Raw genomic sequence first — 6,304 nt, 5'->3', positions numbered from 1 at the left:
ATGGCCTGGAGTAGGTTGTTAAGGTTGATTCTCCTCAGCTTGACTCTTGTTGGAGCCCAGGCTCTCACACCGTCCCACTACCTGTCCCTCCCTGATGTGGCCAGACTTCAAACCTCTTGAGTCAACCCTTCACTGACCTGGAGTCTGCATATTATTCTGTTGTTGGTCTGACCAAGCTGGGAGCGACTGTTGCTGATCAAAGTGAAGCATGCCAGTTCCTCAAGGCCCAGCTAGATCCCACAAGTGTTGACTCTCTCTTCTTTGCTTCTGAGGCCAGTCAAGCCTTATCAGGATGTGAGATCTCAGTGTCCAATGAAACTCGCCACATTCTTCTGGCGGCAGTTAGCGAAGACTCGACCATGACTCAGATCCACCGGGGTGTGAGTGCGCTCAGCTCTCTGGGGCTTCCTCTGGCATCCCAGGAAGTCATTGGCACCCTGGCAGCTCACATCAACAAGGTTAAGAATAAGGACAATGTGAAAGCCATCACCTTGGCTCTGCACACAGCAGCCCGCCTCTCCCAGCAGGCCGAGCTTGGTGGAATACTGGGGGAGATTGAGGATCTGACCGCTCGTTTGGATGATCTGGGTGGCGTCTACCTCCAGTTTGAAGAGGGACTCGAGGCAACTGCCCTGTTTGTGACTGCTGCCTATTCACTGTCAGACCATGCGGATATGGAGCCCCCTCTTATGGAGGACCAGGTCATTCAGCTGGTGAACTCCATCTTTAGCAAGAAGTCCTGGGACTCTCTGGCTGAGGCCTTCAGTGTGGCGAGTGCTGCTGCTGCCCTCTCCAGCAACCGCTTCCATGTGCCGGTTATTGTCAGTGCTCAGGGTCCAGCCACAGTGTCCCACAGCCAGCCAACCTTGCAGCTTCTTGTTACTGATGTCCTGTCTCAACCTCTGACCTCGGCCGACGTGCTGGTGGAATCTGCTTACTCTGTGTCCTCCAAGAGCGTCATACTCAGCCAAGCCCCTTTCACTCTCAATGATGGCATCTTTGAGCTGAACTTCATGTCAAACCAGACAGTGAGTGGATATTACCAGTTCACCATTGCAGTGACAGGGGATAGCCGACTGGTTGCCAATCACGTTGAGCTGAAAGTGAAGGTGTCCACTGAGGTGGCCATCACTCATATGGACCTCTCTACCGTGGATAAGCACCAGAGCATCGGCACAAAGACCACCAGGGTGGACTATCCCTCCAAAGCTAAGAGGCCATTCAGAGCAGACAGCCACCAGAAAATTGCAATGTCCTTCCAGCTGGTTGACGTCAAAACTGGAGTAGAGCTTACCCCTCACCAGACATTTGTCAGGCTGGACAATCATAAAACTGGCCAAGAGGTTGTGTTCGTGGCTGTATCAGACCGAGAGAACCTGTACAAGTTTGAGTTGGACACAGCAAAGATGAAATCTGACTCAATCTCTGGCACCTACTCCCTCTACCTCATCATTGGTGATGCTACCCTGGAGAACCCCATCTTATGGAATGTGGTGGATGTTCTTATGTTCCTGGATGATGAGGCCCCACCTGCCATTCAGCCGAACACCCTTTATTTGCCCAAACCCGAAATCCAGCATTTGTTCAAGGAGCCAGAGAAGAAGCCTCCCATGGTGGTTTCCATCACCTTCACTGCTGTCGTGCTTTCCCCCCTCCCGCTACTGCTCATCCTGTGGTTTAAGCTCGGAGCCAACATCTCCAACTTCAGCTTCTCTCCCAGCTCCATTATCTTCCATGTAGGACATGCAGCCATGCTGGGCCTGATGTATGTTTACTGGACCCACCTCAACATGTTCCAGACCCTCAAGTACCTGGCCATCATCGGCAGTCTAACTTTCCTCGCCGGGAACCGCATGCTGGCCCAGAAAGCAGTCAAGAGAATTGCAAGCAAATGAGGACAAGAAAATTAAAGAAGACAGGTGATGGTCTTCTTTCTATCATTCAAGGTGAAGCACAACAGACTGTTGAAAAATGGCATGGTATTCCATAAGTCCAATGGACCATTTAAAAATGGTTTGTCTTTTTTTGACACTCGAAAAGAAAACAAGATGTGACAGTGTCTCGAAGAGGCCGGACAAACACTCACTGAGGGCGTAAAGCTGAGGATCGTTGCACTACATTTTCCTGTGTGATGTTTGTTTTCTGACTGTCCGACATGCCGACAAGTTCCTGGGTTCCACAATCTCCCATAGGACCTAAAGTGGGAGTCAATGTAGTCACAATCATCAAAAATGACTAGCAGAGAATGTACAAAGTACAAGTACAAACTTCCTCAGGAGCTGCTGATCCAGTTCTATACCGTCATCATCCAGTCTGTCCTCTGCAACTCCATCACTGTGTGGTTTGGTTCTGCCACCAAACAGAACAAGCATAGACTGCAACGGACGGGTCAGGACTGCTGAGAGAAATCATTGGTGCCAACCTGCCCTCCATCTTGTACTTGTACTCCTGCAGAGTCAGAAACGGGCAGCTAAGATCATCACAGACCCATCTCACCCTGGACACATGACCTGTTCAAACTCCTCCCCTCTGGTAGGCGGTACAGACTACTACCGTACACCAAAACAACCAGACATAAGAACACCATCTCACCCTGGACACATGACCTGTTCAAACTCCTCCCCTCTGGTAGGCGGTATAGACTACTACCGTACACCAAAACAACCAGACATAAGAACACCATCTCACCCTGGACACATGACCTGTTCAAACTCCTCCCCTCTGGTAGGCGGTATAGACTACTACCGTACACCAAAACAACCAGACATAAGAACACTTTCTTCCCACAGGCCATCACTCTGATGAACACTTCAACCGGTCACTTGATCACTTCATTCGAACACTTTGCTGTACACTTGAATCACTTTACCCTGAATCACTTTAGCTGTTGCACCCACCTCATGCACATAATCCCCCCGACACACACACACACACACACACACACACACACACACACTACTCTAAGGTGAAACGTGTTAAAGGAACACTCTGACTATTTTCAACCAGCTTTGTATCATTAGAACATCAGTAGTATATCAGAAAACTGTAAACGGTTTTGAAGTCTGTCATTTAATTTGACAGTTATTGAGTGTTAAAGTGTGGACCAGTGACATCACTGGTCCACACTAACTCAAATGAATAACTCATTAACTCAAATCAACTCTCAATAACTGTCAAACTAGATGAATGATGAATAGTTTGACAGTTATTGAGAGTTGATTTGAGTTAATGAGTTATTCATTTGAGTTAGTGTGGACCAGTGATGTCACTGGTCCACACTTTAACACTCAATAACTGTCAAATTAAATGACAGACTTCAAAACCGTTTACAGTTTTCTGATATACTACTGATGTTCTAATGATACAAAGCTGGTTGAAAATGGGCAGAGTGTTCCTTTAAGTGTGCAATAACTGCAATAACTGTCCCAAAGCTGTCTCAATAACTCGATAAGCGCAATTACTGTCTCAAAGCTTTGCTTATAAATATCGATAAACAACTGTGCAATATCTGACTTATAGCCTTGTTTACAATCCAGTGTGGTTTACATATACTTAGACTGAACACAGGTATACGTTTTTCCTTATATACATATAAAGAACGGTCACTCTACATCACACTTATTGTATATAATGTAAATAGAAGTTAACTTGCGTTATGTACCTTTGATCGCTGTCCTTGTTTGTTCGTTTTAACTTGCATGCATACCTTTTCTTTTTCCTGTGTAAGTACATTTAGAGCAACGTATACTGGAGTCAAACACCTTGTATGTCTACATACTTGGCCAATAAAGCTGATTCTGATGCCAATGTTTGAGAAGTGAGCTAGGATCATTGTTTGTGCTTTTTCTTGAAGGAATTTGGGATGTTGGTTTGTGGTTTTTGTACATTCCTCTTTCCTGTTACTCAACACCCATCTCATCCTGTAATGATGTTTAGCCATCAGCGTGTTTGAGCTGAGGCTAAACGCAAACTCACAAATGGAGGACGAGAGGTGTTCTCCTCTCTGTTATAAAGAGTGGATGTCCCCCAGAAAAACTAAGTTAAAATAAGTTATGGGCAATTCCAGGAAAGGTCTTTTTGTAATGAAGAGTAAATAAAGAAATTAAGATGAAGAAAATCAGAGCTTTTATTACAAATCAGGATGTATTATTATTATCATTATTAATTTAAATCCATGGAGGAAGTGTGTATGTGAGTCATCATGCATGTCTGTGTTATTTCCATTTGTCTCGTGACATTCAGTTTAAGAGAACTGTTCTCGCACCACTGAACAAAATCGTCTATCACTAGGCCAAGAGTGGAATGACTCGCCTGTACCAAGCTCACAATGACTGAATCATCTGCGAACTACCAGGATGGGAGCTTCTAGTCATTTGTACAATACAGGTATGTACAACATAGCTGACAGGACACAGGCGTGCGGTGAACCAGTGGAGGACCACAACATATCTGACAAAGTGCTGACGAAAATGTCAATAGATTTCCTGATGGTTTATCGGGGGAAGGAAAGCTTCCTGCTTCCGCTTCCTGGCACTAGTTGGAGGATTCCAGCATTGGGAACTACATTCCAAGACAACGTCATTGTGTTGTCCTTATTGGCCCTTAATCCGTTCCCATCATCAAAGAAGTTGTATTTGGACTGCATGTTTCTCAGGTTGAGCTTGGTGTTTTCACCTGGAAGGACGATCGTATCCCACAGCACTACCTGGTTTAGAGAATGACTCTTTGTAGCGTACTCCGCAGACAGATAGAGGTACAACAGTTTGACATTCCAGTCAAAGATTGGCTGCAAATCAGCCGAGAGGTCAAAGGTGATGAAACCCTGGTCATGCGGTTCTCTGGGTCCTCTATCATTCTTCAGCATGACTCTGGAGACGTGGATGTCCACAGGAACTCTTCTGTCTTGGAAAGCTGTCGTGATGAAACAGCCGAAGATTAAGGCTGCCATGACGCTCAGGAAGAAGAAGAAGAGAGAGATGAACCTCAACAGAACAGTATTCATCCTCAAATACCGACTGAAGGTACCGGGATGATCAGTCACTCCCTGTCACTGTCGAGTTGCACCAGTTCTACTTATAGCCTCTGCAGGGAAGGAGTTATGACATCACTGATGATGTCACAATGTCTATGACATCATGCGTGTCTGTCATAAATCACTGATGACATCCTAATTGCTCGAGTGTCACAATGTCTATGACAGGGGTGCCCACACTTTTTTGGCTTGCGAGCTACTTTTAAGGTGACCAGCTCAACATGATTGACACCCCCCCCCCCAAAAGAAATATCTCATACATAGGCATTCTGACATCACTGATGATGTCATCAGTGACACACACACACACACACACACACACACACACACACACACACACACACACAGACACACACACACAGAGGAGAGAGACTGAGGGAGAGAGAGGATAGGGGGAGAGAGAGGAGAGGGGGAGACTGATGGAGAGGGAGAGTGAGGGGGAGAGACTGAGGGAGAGAGAGAGGGGGAGGGAGACATTGTGCGCGCACCAATAGTGCGCGCGCCTCTTCCCTGCGTCTTGGTCTTATGCCATCGTCTGCCTCCCGCAAGTGTTATTTTGCACTCTGGCCAAGATACCATCGCCAGGTTCCAAGCGTAAACACAGGTTTGGGTGTTGCCCATGCCAAACCAGGCGTGTCCGCGCAAAATGCTGGCCGCAAAGTCCTTGCGTGCATGCAATTTTAAGACCACCTAATTGCAGGTCTTAAACAGCTCTTAGCCCTAAAAACCCCACTGTGCCTGAGTGCATGGCTTGGATACATTACGCACGGGATGGATGTCCCTCTCTCTCCAAAACCTTGTGCGTGCACACTCTCCCCCCTCTTCAGAATGCCATGTTGATTTTCAATTATAGCCTACATTGCAGAAAACACACACACCTTGATTTAAAAATGAGAATTTGTTTGTCATGGTTTAATTAGGCTACATAATTACCATACAGGTCTGTGGTGTGTATAACAGTAGATTACTTTTGAGAAAGTTGTGCCGGCCAGTATACAGTAACCTCTTTCCCTGCAATTGCGCGGATGCAATAGCTTAACCCGAGTGGATAATTCTGATATATTGAAATAGGCTAGAATTAAATTGTCACACATCCCTACCAATTAAAGAAAAAGATATTTGTATATGGGTATTGTGTATGTTATAGCCTATATGAAGGAAACATCTAATTACAGAGTAATAACCCACAAACTACCGAACTCCTTTAACCAGGAGGAGGGGAGAATAGAATAGAGTAGAATAGAAAAAATATGTGAAATAAATAAATAAGTA

At 45.8% G+C, this 6,304-nt stretch overlaps 2 pseudogenes across 2 annotated transcripts; one reads left to right on the top strand and one right to left on the bottom strand.

Moving 5' to 3' along the window:
* Positions 1–1,895, top strand: LOC310776886 (dolichyl-diphosphooligosaccharide--protein glycosyltransferase subunit 2 pseudogene; annotated as a pseudogene). Its single transcript has one exon. The product of its transcript is annotated as a dolichyl-diphosphooligosaccharide--protein glycosyltransferase subunit 2 pseudogene (transcript).
* A 2,597-nt stretch (positions 1,896–4,492) lies between these two features.
* Positions 4,493–5,002, bottom strand: LOC310776451 (signal peptidase complex subunit 3 pseudogene; annotated as a pseudogene). The gene has a single exon. The product of its transcript is annotated as a signal peptidase complex subunit 3 pseudogene (transcript).
* Positions 5,003–6,304: the final 1,302 nt, after the last annotated feature.

The sequence above is a fragment of the Poromitra crassiceps genome (genome assembly GCF_964638095.1).
Source record: "Poromitra crassiceps genome assembly, chromosome: 5".
Classification (NCBI taxonomy): domain Eukaryota; kingdom Metazoa; phylum Chordata; class Actinopteri; order Beryciformes; family Melamphaidae; genus Poromitra; species Poromitra crassiceps.
The sequence above is the reverse complement of the archived record's forward strand: the minus strand, read 5'-3'. Positions and strand labels throughout refer to the sequence as shown.